The 13,342-nt window shown below is 37.6% G+C and overlaps 1 protein-coding gene across 4 annotated transcripts in view; it reads right to left on the bottom strand.

The window, feature by feature from the left end:
- l(2)k01209 (uridine-cytidine kinase-like lethal (2) k01209) overlaps positions 1–13,342 on the bottom strand; it is a 269,918-nt gene that overhangs the window by 225,801 nt on the left and 30,775 nt on the right. The window lies entirely within an intron of this gene.

The following is a 13,342-nucleotide window of genomic DNA, read 5'->3' as shown; positions in this document are numbered from 1 at the left end:
CTCCCGGACCAGATGGCATTACTAATCGTGTGATTAAACTTCTGCCCCGGAGGGCAGTAGTGTACCTGACCAGTATAATAAATGCAATTTTAAGATTTCACTATTTTCCTTCCACCTGGAAACTGGCTGACGTAATTCCCATACATAAGCCAGGCAAAGACTCAACACCTACCCCAAAATTATCGTCCAATCAGTCTCATCTCAAATCTGGGTAAGGTTACAGAGAAGGTCATCCTCTCATGACTTCAGACCTCAATAAATGACCTAAACATCCTTCCAAAAGAACAGTTTGGTTTTAGGCAACACCATAGTACTACCCAGCAAATCCACAGAATTGTAGAATACATCACAACCAGCTACAACTGGCGCCAGTGCACAGGCGCTGTTTTCCTAGACTTATCCAAAGCATTTGACAAAATCTGGCATTTTGGACTCCTGCACAAGCTTATCTCAGCCGGCATCTCACCTGGAATGGTTCATTTAATCCACTCATATCTTCAAAATAGATCAATGCAAGTAAAAATCAACGGTTCTACATCCTCCCAGCGCCACATCTTTGCTGGAGTGCCGCAGAGATCTCTACTGGCTCCATTACTGTTCTCTATATATAGATGTCAGACATCCCGCACAATCCGATGACTTCCATTTTGACCCTATATGCGGACGATACGGCAATACTAACCAGATCTCTCAGACCCCTTTTCATTACCAGAAAGCTTCAAGAAAACATTCTAAAGCTGGAGGGTTGGTTCTCTAAGTGGAGATTGGAAGTCAACCCCCAGAAAATCTCAGCCGTTCTTTTCTCAAAAAGGCCAATGTCTCCTGTAGGAGATTTGTTACTATTCAATACTAAAATTCCCTGGCAGTCAGAAACAAATTACCTGGGTGTAATTCTCGACAAAAAGCTATCTTTCAATCAGCACACCAAGTCTGCATGCACAAAGGCATCTAAAGCCATAGCACAGATCTATCCGCTAATTAATAGAAATAGCAAGCTCAGCAACAGAATCAAATTACAACTATACCAGATGACAATTCGTCCTATAATCACCTATGCCTCTCCGGCCTGGAGCCACACCTCTAATGCTAACATCATCAAAATACAGCGAGTGCAGAACAAGTGCCTGAGAATGATTTTGAACGCCCCGTGGTATGTTAGAAACATTCAACTCCACAGAGACACAAATATTCCCTATATTTTCTCTTTTCTACGATCCTTAGCCACCAAGTTTTTCCTAAAGACGTCCACACATCCCAACGATTTGGTTCAACAAGCTACAGCATACGACCCAACGGCCATATTCAAATATAGAAGACCAAAAGCTATATTGGCCTCCTTTAGTGATGCATAATCTCCATGCCCATCCAGGGCGAGCAATCTGCTCATTAATTTTACCTTCACTGCAACCACAACAGATAGCGGGGAATATGAAAAGCATCTTGCTTCACCCCTAAAGACATAAATGTCAATTGTCAAAACAACATCCTGACAGGAATAGAGATGGAAAGGTATGATGTGTTTCGTGAGGATAGAAGGGGTAAAAAAGGAGGGGGGAGTGCTATTGATGATAGAGAAAGAGTCATGTCCATACAAGGTAGAGATGCAAGAGAGAAATAGGGCCAGTGATTTTGAGGCAGTATGGTGTGAGATAGAGGTGAATAGAATCAAATACTTGGTGGGATGTTGTTATAGACCTGGTAATGTGGATGATGGTGATAGTGAAATGTATAGTCAAATAAGCCAAGCAAATAAGAAAAGGATGATCATTATAGGTGATTTTAATTATGGCAATATAGACTGGAATGAAGAGATAGCAACTGGAAGTAAAGAAAATGAGTTTCTTGAGTTTTTGAGGGATAACTACCTCAGACAGTATGTAACAGAGGGCACACGAGGATTAAGGGTCTTGGATTTGGTCATCTCAGAGGATGTAATTATAAATGAGGTGTCAAATCATCCACCAATTGGTGAAAGTGACCATGAGGTGATTACCTGGGTGGTTGCCAGCAGTGCAAGGACCCCTGTGAAAAAAGGGTATATGTGAAACTACAAGGGGGGTGATTATGAAGAGCTCAGGAGACAGCTTGCAGGTGTAGCATGGAATGAGAAGTTAGCTGGAAAAGAAATCAATGCGGCTTGGGGGATTTTCAAAAACTATTTTGTAGATGCAATGTCTAAATGTATTCCACAGGTGAGAAGGTTAAATAAGGTAGGTGTGAGATGGATGAATAAAGAGATTAAGCATGCGATACAGAGAAAAAGGGCACTGTGGAGGCAGCATAAGAGAAGTGGAAGTAACAATTTCATGAGGTCTACAAAGACCAGGCAAGGAGGGTGACTTGGTTGGTGAGAGTAGCTAAAGAGAGCTATGAACAGCAGTTAGCTAATGAAGTCAAAAAGAATCCTAGGGAGTTCTTTCGATATGTAGCCAGCAAAAGAAAGAATGATTATAGAAGGATGACATTGATTGGAGGAAATGGTATAAAGACAGCTGTTGCAGAATGTGTGGTGGAGATACTTAATGAGCAGTTCATAAAGATCTTTCAATCTTGTGAATGTGACTTCATGGAGAGATTGAGAGCAGTTGATGATGGGGAGGAGAGACTGACTAAGTGAGCAAGAGGTATTTGGGGAGTTGAGTAAACTAGATATAAATAAGGCTGTGGGACTTGATAATATATCACCGCATATTCTGAAGGAATGTGCCAGAGAGTTGACACCTACCTTGACATATTTTTTTAATACGAGTCTTGCACTTGGTCAAGTTCCTAAAGAGTGGAAGGAGAGCAAGATTGTGGCACTTCATAAAGGAGGTGATCGAACTCAAGCATCAAACTATAGGCCTATCTCTGTCAGGTGTTGTGGTGAAGTTGTTGGAGAATCTTGTGAGAACTAGGATCCAGAGTTGGGTTGACAACAATGGTATAATCTTTGATGGACAGCATGAATTTGCTAAAGGGAGGTCATGTTTTAGTAATCTACTTACTTATTACAATAAAGTGACTGCTTCCTTGGACAGAGGAGAAGGATACACAGTAATATACTTGGATTTTGCAAAAGCTTTTGATAGAGTACCTAATGATAAGTTGACAGTCAAACTAGTGCAGATGGGGTTGGATATTAGATTAGTGCATTGGATTGGAGACTGGCTATCTAATAGGCATCAACAAGTTGTGTATGGGGGTGCGATATCCAGAAAAAGGAAAGTCACTAGTGGAGTGCCTCAGGGGTCTGTTTTAGGGCCATGACTATTTAACTTGTATATTAATGATATTGGCGAAGATTTGGATGGAGATATTCAGTTGTTTGCAGATGATGCAAAGTTGGAACGAACCATAAAGAGTAGTGAAGACGTTGGGGCCTTGCAAGAAGACTTGAATAAATTGAGTGATTGGGCAAGCAAATGGGGATGCGAGTTCTATGTTGCAAAATGTAAGGTTTTAAAATTTGGAAAACAAAGATGGGATGCAGAATTTATGCTTGGTGAGAATATATTGTTGGAAGTAGAGGAAATAAGAGATCTGGAGGTGATAGTGGACAAGGATCTAAAATTTAGGGGACACATTGCCAAAATTGTGAAGACAACACAGACTTCTGGGAATGATGCGGAGGACACTGACATGTAGAAGTAGGGAGATTCTTGTTCCATTGTATAAGGCTTTGATTAGGCCACACATGGACTATTGTGCCCAGATTTGGTCACCGGATTTTCAGAAAGATGAAGAGATGTTGGAAAGGGTCCAAAGGCGACTGACTAAGGTAGTTTCTGACCTCTGGAATGTTGAGTATGAGGAAAGATTGAGAAGATGTAATTTGCAGAGTCTGGTGGAGAGACCTACAAGTTGGTAAGGGGTTGTTATAAGATCAATGGTGGAGAAGTTCTACAGAGAATAGTGAGAGATCAGGGGAGAACCAGAGGTCATCCCTGGAAACTGTATAAAGAGAGTGTGAGTAGGGGAGTGAGAGGCAGGTTTTTTCATGCAGAGTTGTGAATGATTGGAATGCCTTGCCTGAGAGTGTGGTGTCTGCAAAGAGTTTGAGTATGTTTAAGACACAGTATGATGAGATGTGTGTGTGATAAAAGGACCTCCCAGATGAGTCCGACTCCATGAGGTCTTGTTTAATAATAAAATTTTTTTCCTAATCAGTAACCAATTTATTTATTAATAAATTAGTTACTGATTAGAAAAATAATTTTTTTTTTTTTCTTCATTTTGTATAGGCAGCACCCCCACTTAAAATTTCACCAGCCATCACTGGACCAATCAGTATCTCAGGAGCAGGAGTGGTGGTAATAGTAAAAGTACTGGAAAAATTGGTCAAAAGAGAATTTAAGAATAAGTGGATAAGAATATGATATTCTATGAGGGACAACATGTCTTGTGAAGGGCTGGTCATGCCTTAGTAATTTACTAACTTTTTTTTTTTTTTTTTTAATAAAGAGTGACAGCTTAGTTGGATAAAGGAAATTGCTACACAATGATTCTCTGGATTTTTCCAATGCAATACCACAGGGAACTCTCTTAAGCAAATTAAAACGAATGAGGATATGATACTGTTAGGTGGATAAGAAGGTGACTGCTGAAAAGATATCAAAAAGTAGTATACAGAGTCCAGGCAAAAGCAGGTGACTAGTGGTGTGCTGCAAGGTTCAGTGCTAGGACCACTACTGTTTAATTTATACATAAATGACATAGGAAATAACCTGAAAGGAAATATTCAGTTATTTGCTGATGCAAAATTAGGGATTCAAGAATATTGAATCAAGGCAATGTGGAGAGTTTGCAGAATGACTGAAATAGGCTGTCAATATGGATAAAAGATAATGGATGTCAGTTAAATGTGGAGAAATGTAAAGTTATGCATTTTATGATACAAAAGATTAAAAGCTGTGTACCTCACTGATGAAACTGTGCTCTAGATGAAGCTAGGGATTTAGGGGGTGGCGCACAGGAAGTTGAACTTGAGGACATATTGCTAAGGTAGCGCATAAGATTCATCATTGTGTGTCGTCTCCATCCAGGAGTTGACTATGGGTATAAGGAGAATGTGGTGAAGACTATCTCCTCTGCATTGTTATAAGTATTCATGGCTTTATCAGCGTGTATTCACGGGGCCAATTTTTAGGAACAAAAACCAAAGTTTTCAGGTGGAAAAAACCCTCTACTTCTGAATGTAGATCAGCTAACTCACCTTTATTTGAAAGATACCAGATAAAGGTTCTTCATGTCATGGACAGGAATCTAACCCAGGTCGGAAAGACCTGGGTTCGATGGCTTCTTCTATACTGACTGAGCTACAGTGGCTCAGTTCATAAGATTATTTGGCTATTAAAGAACATACTAACAAACAGGGATAAGGAAGTTATTCTTTATTAGGCTTTGATACATCTGCATCTGGATTACTGCTCAGGTCTCATCTCCTGGGTTTCTTGGGGTTGAAGAAGTGGTGGGTGTGAAGATAGATTTAGGATGCATGGGATACAGAAGTTGGTTGATGGGAAAAATAAGAGGGAATACGAAAGAACATTAAATTACTTGAAGGGTTTTGTAGAATTGATGCAGAGGATAATGTTTCAACACTTGGCTAGAGGAGGAAGAACAAGAGGTAATCACATTTTTACTTGCGTTCCAGGGAACGCAAGTAAAAATGTGGTTAGTAGGGGCATGAGGACTAGATTTTTCACTTCAAGAGTTCTGAATGAATGGAATGGGTTGCCCGAGTCAGTTGTTAGCCCTGTGCCAAGAGAGGTACAATACATTGTGCAGATAGTTTGGATCTTGTGATGAGTCTTCAGACTGCATTGAAGTGTTAATACAATAATAATTTATTCATCTTTTTCAGGATAGACTCAATTTCTTGTGCCTATAATGAAATGCTGATTCTTCTATCAATGCAGGCAACCCTTGCTGCTTTCCTGGATGAGCCAATCAACATCCGACTCATATTTTGCAACTAGATTTCTAAAGGTTTGGTTCTTGTTTCAAAATTCTTGCACATTTCTAAATAATATTTAGACCTACAGTTGTCATCCAAGAGTTTTTTTTTTTCTCTCTTCTCAATAGGATATTAATTTATGTTCAAAACCAACTGATCACAGCCTCTTTCAAATCTCTTGCATCATGATCCAGTCTGAAGATGTACATCTAATTGGAAAATGCTGTTGGCAATAAATAAGTCATGTCATGAGCAAAAATCATGCAAATACTTATTATTGTTAACCACATCAAACTTTCCCTCCAAATTTTCAAAAATATTTGTATATTTGCAATTCATTCTCTACTCTACTGGTTAGGTATACAACAAGAATGTGCAATTCCTTTGTATCAACTGTCTTCAGTAATGAAGAAGTGAAAGATTGGCTTCTTCGTTATTGGTATCTTCAGCAAGATAATATGTACTAGCCAGTCTGAATTTTCAATTGGATTAATGCTGACATAACTGCCTGCAATTACTTGCAATTCAAGAATCTTATGTTTGACACTAACTTTATTATTATTACATTACTGCTAATAAACTTCCATGGAGTCAAAAGACTCATTGTAGAAGGTATGCAATGTTACACACAAAACTCAAATAGTTCTTTAAATTCAGTCAATATATTTGCATGCTCTGACATTGTGGTGCAATGTCAGAGCATGCAAATATATATATTGACAATACATTCCACTTACCAACCACTCTCCATGCAAAGAACCTTCTTCTTTGCATGGAGAGTGGTTGCAAAGAAGAACCTTGTTCTTGGAACCTTGGAAAATTGTATTCCCTTAATCTGCCTTCATATACTACATTCCAAAATGCCAGTTACCACGTCAGCTGGTCTCCTCTGGACCTTTTCCAATAGATATCTCCCATTACCATGAAAACCAGGGGACTAAATCTGTGCATGATAATTTATGATGACTGATCAAGCACTTATACAATGGAATCAAAATTTCTTTATTCCTGCAAATTAAGGTCCTCTGAATCATTATCATAATCTAATGACTTCAGAACTTGTGCAATGTGACCTCTGACTCCATGCAAAGTCCTCATCATTCCTAGGTCTTTTGTCTTATCAACCTCCTCCAAAATTCCCCCACCAATTTATACTCTGCATCCCACTGTTAACCAAATTTCAGAATCTCATACTTTGCAACACTGAACTGACAATTCCACACTTGCTGACTTATACAAATCTATTCAAGTCTCCTGTAAAGCCAGAGCATCTGCAGGATTCCTCATCACTCTCTTCAGTTTTGCATCATCTGTAAATACCTCTATATCTCCAGTTAAACCATCCTGATATTATTAATATACAAGTTAAATAACAATGATCCCAATAAGTTGACAGTCAAACTAGCGCAGATGGGGTTGGATATTAAACTGATCCTTGCAGCACACCACTAGTGGCTTTCCTCTTCGGAGAAGATACCCCACCCCAATACACAATCTGCTAATACCTAAATGACAGCTAGTCACCTATCCAACTCACTAACATTCAAATCCCACCTGCTCCATTCAGTTACCAACTTGTGTGGCAATGTATCAAAATCCTTTATAAAACCTAAGTATACCACTGTATATGCAATTCTCTTTTGTCCAATACCTTTGTTATCTTGTTATGGTACATAAGTTGGTAAAATATGACCTTCCCATTTAACAAACCTATGCTGATAAGCAGAGAAAATACTGCTGTTACGAAACAATCTCTCTAATACCTCAACTTTAACACCAAATTATACAGGTCGGCCTATAATTTGTAACCTTACCACCACCTTTGTGAAGGGGAAATCATTTTACCTTCCTTGCTCTCCTTTATGACCTTTGTACTGTTTACAAGACTCTTCAAAAACAGGCATGCCACAGCAGATGTTAACTCCCCAGAATATTCCCTTAAGACAAGCAGTGATATGTCATCCAATTGATACCTATTTGGTAGCAATAAGTCCTATTGCCTTATTGCTACCAAACTCCTTATACACCTCTTACTTGCTCACCAGTAAGTCTATTCCTATTTTCTCTATAGTTCGGCTTCTCCTGGTTTCACAATGAGGTTGAAACCCTGATGAATTGTTCACTGAATACCATGATTATGTCCTCTACAGCAGTCTCTCTCTCTCTCTCTCTCTCTCTCTCACACATACACAGCAGAAGAACCAATAGCAAACAGATGCTGTGCAGGATGTCAGGAATAGAGTAATCTGTTGATATTCTTCTTGAATTATTGAAGATTGTGGTCCTTTGGAAGTGCTTCATGAGGGAGACTGTTTCACAGAACTGAGGTGGAAGAAATGAAAGGTGACTGGGAGTAGTAGGTTCAGTGAGTATGCTGAACAATAGTCATTGAGAAATCTGTAGAAGAGAGAATGCAGAAACTGATAATTGTGCCTTCTCATCTGGAACTCTCTCTCTTCACATTTATTAGTACTTTTCTGACTTCTCTATGTAATGTTATATTCTTCAGACCCTGTGTTTTTGTTTCTCCAACCACTTTCTTTCAATTAGATCCTATGTTGAATCTGATATCCATGGGTTTCTTGGTGTTCTAATACCAAGATACTTCTAGATACTTCTTGGCTGTATTCTGTATTATAACTTGACTCCTTCCCAAAGCATTGCAGGCAAGTTCTCATTAGTCTTCAAAAGATCATTCAAGTTTATGTTTCTTCTGTGAACCCAACAGGGATTACTCTGACATCCAGTCTAGTGGAACAGGTCTGACTTGGAAGGTTTCAGAGTCTCAGTCTTACTGATGATCTGTACCACACTGCTCAAGGACAAGTATGCACATCAGAGACGCTTGTCCTCCACTGTTGGAGAGCCAGGATGTAATCAGTCTGGTGCCTTGACCCAGCAATGTTAGATGTCTAAGTATAGGTCCATCGTGAGTGTTTCTAGAAGCAGGTTTTGGTAATAACTAATCTGTTAGCATGGGCAAATTCCAACAGTCTTTCACTAACTTAAATGTGTATTCACCCATACCAAAAACACCACACTTAAGCCTAACTCTCATACACTAATTCTCACTTTTGCATTAAAGTCCCCTAAGATAAAAAGTACATCCTTCCTTGGTAGGCAGTCCATTACAGTCTGTAGGTTAGGCTTTAACAGCCTTTCTCTGTTTCCCCCCCCCCCCTCAACTCTAATTTTTCTAAGAACTTTCATATTTAGAGTCTCCAGCCTTTGGCTATATATTCTAATCTCTAAATAGTCATGTTTGTTAGTTTGGTGTTTTAGCTGTTAGTTTTGTTTTAAATAGTTAGTTTGGTGTTTTATCTGTTTGGTGTTAATGCTGCCTGGCTGGCCGAGTGGTTAACATATTCACTCTCCAACCAATAAAGTTATGGATTCAAATCTGACTGTGGGCATGGATATTTGTGATCGTCCTTGGAGGGAGATGAATTTTATCATCTGTGTGAGACCACTGCCCTGGATTACTGGAGATCTAAATGGCTTAGAGAGTAGGATTACAAGATATGTAAAAATAAATGAAAAAATACAAAATTAAAGATCTAAGTGGGAGGTGAGAATCATGTTAAAAATAAATAAAATATATATCAATCAATCACTCATGTTATATGAATGTCTTTAAGCTGTATTCCATTATCTCAGCTCTGAATTATATTTTATTTCTTTCTATAATGAACTGTCATCTTCACTAAATATTTGTTTCATATATATCATTGACATCAGCCATTGTCAATCCATTGCTGGATGAAGGCCTTTCCAAGATTTTGATGGGCATTTTTCCTCTCATGGAATCCAATTCAGCACTTCTTTTGTCCATCACTGATCTTGTATTCAAGCAATAGCCCAGCCCACTGCCACTCCAGGTGTTTCACTCTTCCTATGTCAGAGACTGGTTTGATTTTGTGATCCAGTTTTGTGGTACCAAGCATACTTCTTTCCATATTAAAAGTGTTGTTCTTAATTTTTGAATTTCCTTTGCATTTAATGTCTATGTTTCACATCCATGTCAATATAGGAAGAATACATTGGCTAAAAACTTCTCTCTTTAGACATAATGGTAGTTGGCTTTTAAATATTGACTGCAATTTTCCAAATGCTTTCCATGCAAGCATCGTGCATCTTTTAATTTCATCCATGATATTTTGTTCCATTGATATCTGTTCTCCTAAGTATATGTAACGATCTACTTGTTTAATTTCATCATTATAAAGGTCTTAAATAATTTATTTAAGACCTTTCCCTTCCCAATCAAGAAGTTTGAATATTTCTTCTAGGCATGCTGTGAATAATTTTGGAGATGTGTCACCTTGTCTTATACCTCTGTATTTCCACTGAAAAGAATTGCAGTATGCTGATTCAATAGTCCTGACATATGGCTCCTCAAATTGCTGGTTTCATAATGCATTAAGTATTACACAAGTTTTTACTGAATCAAAAGGCTTTCTCATAATCACTAAAACCAAGACAGAATAGTAACTGATATTCATTACACCATTCAATAATCTATTGTATAGCTTGAAAATGGTACACTGTACTAAAGCCACTTCGAAGCCTGACTGTTCTTTTGGTTGTGATAGGTCCAGAGTTGCACAAAGCCTATAAGCCAATTTGTAAACACTTTCTAAACCACTGAAAGTAGACTGATAGGTCAGCAGTTCAAGTCTTCTACTTCACCTTTTATGCATCAGAATTAGGGTGGTCTTCTTCCACGTTCTTGGTACATCATTTTTCTTCAGACATAGGGCAAATAGTTTTGCCAAGATTTTGTACATAATTTCCCCACCTGCTTTTAGAAGTTCAGCTATAATTCCATTCTTACCTACAGCTTTTCCATTTTGCAAACCTTGGATGCTCCACATAACATCTTCTGGCAGAATCTGTGGCACTTCAGTTATTTTGTAGTTGACTTCTTCATTTAACTCATCATCCTGATATAAACTGAGTAAAATTCTTCAATTCTTTTTGCTACAGCATATTTAACTCTGGTTATAGTTCCATCTTGTAGTTCGACTGCAACTATCTGTTTATTGTTTGGCTTTTTTGAGACTGGTACGAATTTACAACTGAATTTTCTTATTTCTATTGCAATAGATTTTCTGACTGTTTTGCACTATTCAGTGTATTCAATTTGATTCTGCAGGCGTATTCAATTTGACTCTGCAATTCACATTCCCTCAATCTATCCTGATATCTTTGCTATCTGCCTCTGCACTCTTTTCAAGGTTAATTTATCCCCTTCAAATCCTGAGGACACTGACCAGCAGAGAGAAGAATCTCTGCTGGTCAGTGTCCTCAGTACTGCAGTAAATCCTCTGAGTTACCTTCACCACCTTTACAATATGTTTCCTGAAGTTCAGGTTTATATCAATCATCACCTCAAGATCCCTTGCCTCCCCCCATTTCCTCCAGTACAGTTTCTTCAACATAATATGCAGCATCCCAACAATGTAATATTCCTAAACTTCAAGACTTTTACTAATAACCTGGCACTATTACTAACAACCCTTCCCAGCTTCACATAATTTGCAAACAACGATTATCCATCTCTCTGCAATCCATTGACAATATCATTGATATAATTAAACAATACAGGTCCCAGTACTGAGCTTTGTGGGACTATGCTTTTAATCTTCTGCTACTTGGATACCACTCATCATATACAACTATGACACTAATCAGATTAACAGAGTGGCAAGATCTTTACCAACACCTATCTCACACTGCATGTTGGGAAGTGGCAGAATAACCAAGGTATTACCACATCCACAACTTCTATACATCATAACAAAATCAAGTCTTTATAACTATAAAATCTAAAATAATGACAGAATATGCCTTTTCCTCATCAACCACTCTTGTTACTTTATTATAAAAGGGAATCAAATTACTGAAACAACAGTACCCCCCCCCCTTTAACAAATCCATGCAGACTCTCACAGATAACATTACCTCATCTGCTCAATGCTGTGAATGATTTCTCACTAATTTCTCAAAAATCTTAATTACTGATAAAATACAAACTGGTGTATAATTTGATACTTCCATTCTAATACCACCCTTAAGCAAATCACTATCTTACCCTCCTTCCACTCCCTGGGTACCTTTCCCATGGCCAGACTTTCACTGAAAAGCCAGGTATGGAGAAAAAATACACAAACCATTAATAATAAAAGCTATAAAAAGTTCTGGTTCAATGTGGCAACATATTTATCACTGCATGTTGGGAAGTGGCAGAATAACTGAGTTATTACCAGATCTAATAAACAACTTCAATACATCATACAAAATCAAGCCTTTAGTATTTCAAGAGAATATCCACACCAAATTCCTTAAAACAAGATACTAAGAAATCTTCCAAATACTGCATATTAGCTGTGTTCCCATCCATGATAGGATTCATTAATAAGCTACATTACTGCAACATTCAACATTTCACATGCAAACTTTGTTTGCTTAAACTTGGATAAAGGATTAAGCAATAATATAATTTCTTGAAGAAAAAAAAAGAAAGTATACATTCTATCTATATATATAGAAGGTTTCTGTAGAAAGATTTTCTAGATACCAATATTTTTGTGACTTAACTTGAAAAGACCTTGGAAGGATATATAGTGTTTGAACTAGCTTGTGAACAATAATCATTCAAATATTTAAGTAAAAACCAATGCAGGTAGAAATTCTACTGGAGGCGTAGCAGGGAGATATTCTAGCACCTATGTATATAACGACTTATAAACTGTTTTCTTAGGATGATCGTTACAGATGAAATCAGTTATATCAAGGGGTTTAGCTGCTCTTTCTTGTCATATCTTAAGCTGCACAGTACCCTCCTCTTTGGAGCTTAATAATCCACATTTCTGTGCAAAACACTGGCAGATATTCAGCATGAAAATGAAAAATGATTAGGCTTACCATGAAATATCAGAAACCTTGTGGTCTTTTTGTTGATAAAAAAAAAATCTATAAATCTAAAACTTGTACTGTATTATTAAAAGAAAGGATAATAAATATCCAGGATTGTTTTGTAGCCAATGCTGCCATCCAAACTTTGATCATTTTTGGTTCTTTTCTTCTATACTTATTGTAATTCATTACTGAACTAATTCAACAGAATTTGATCTTTCGGATAAAGCGCGTTCCGGAAAGTGACAAAATTTTTTTTTAACTTAGAATCCCCCTCCCCCCTCTTATTCAAGAAAAGTAAAGTAAATTACAAATGATGTTTACTCTAATGAAAAATTAACTTCCAAATATAAATAGGTGTTGCTGCTCTTACTCTGAACACCTAACGCTTCTGTATATGAACTAAAAAATAATATTTAGGAAAATGTCATGTTGAACAATTTTTGTTTACTATAAAGGTAAGCGTCAAGTGAAATTGACATGCAA

Source organism: Typopeltis vanoorti, chromosome 3 (genome assembly GCF_054136105.1).
Source record: "Typopeltis vanoorti isolate ZY-2024b chromosome 3, IOZ_Tvanoo_1.0, whole genome shotgun sequence".
Lineage (NCBI taxonomy): Eukaryota > Metazoa > Arthropoda > Arachnida > Uropygi > Thelyphonidae > Typopeltis > Typopeltis vanoorti.
This window is presented reverse-complemented; position numbering and strand designations above follow the sequence as displayed.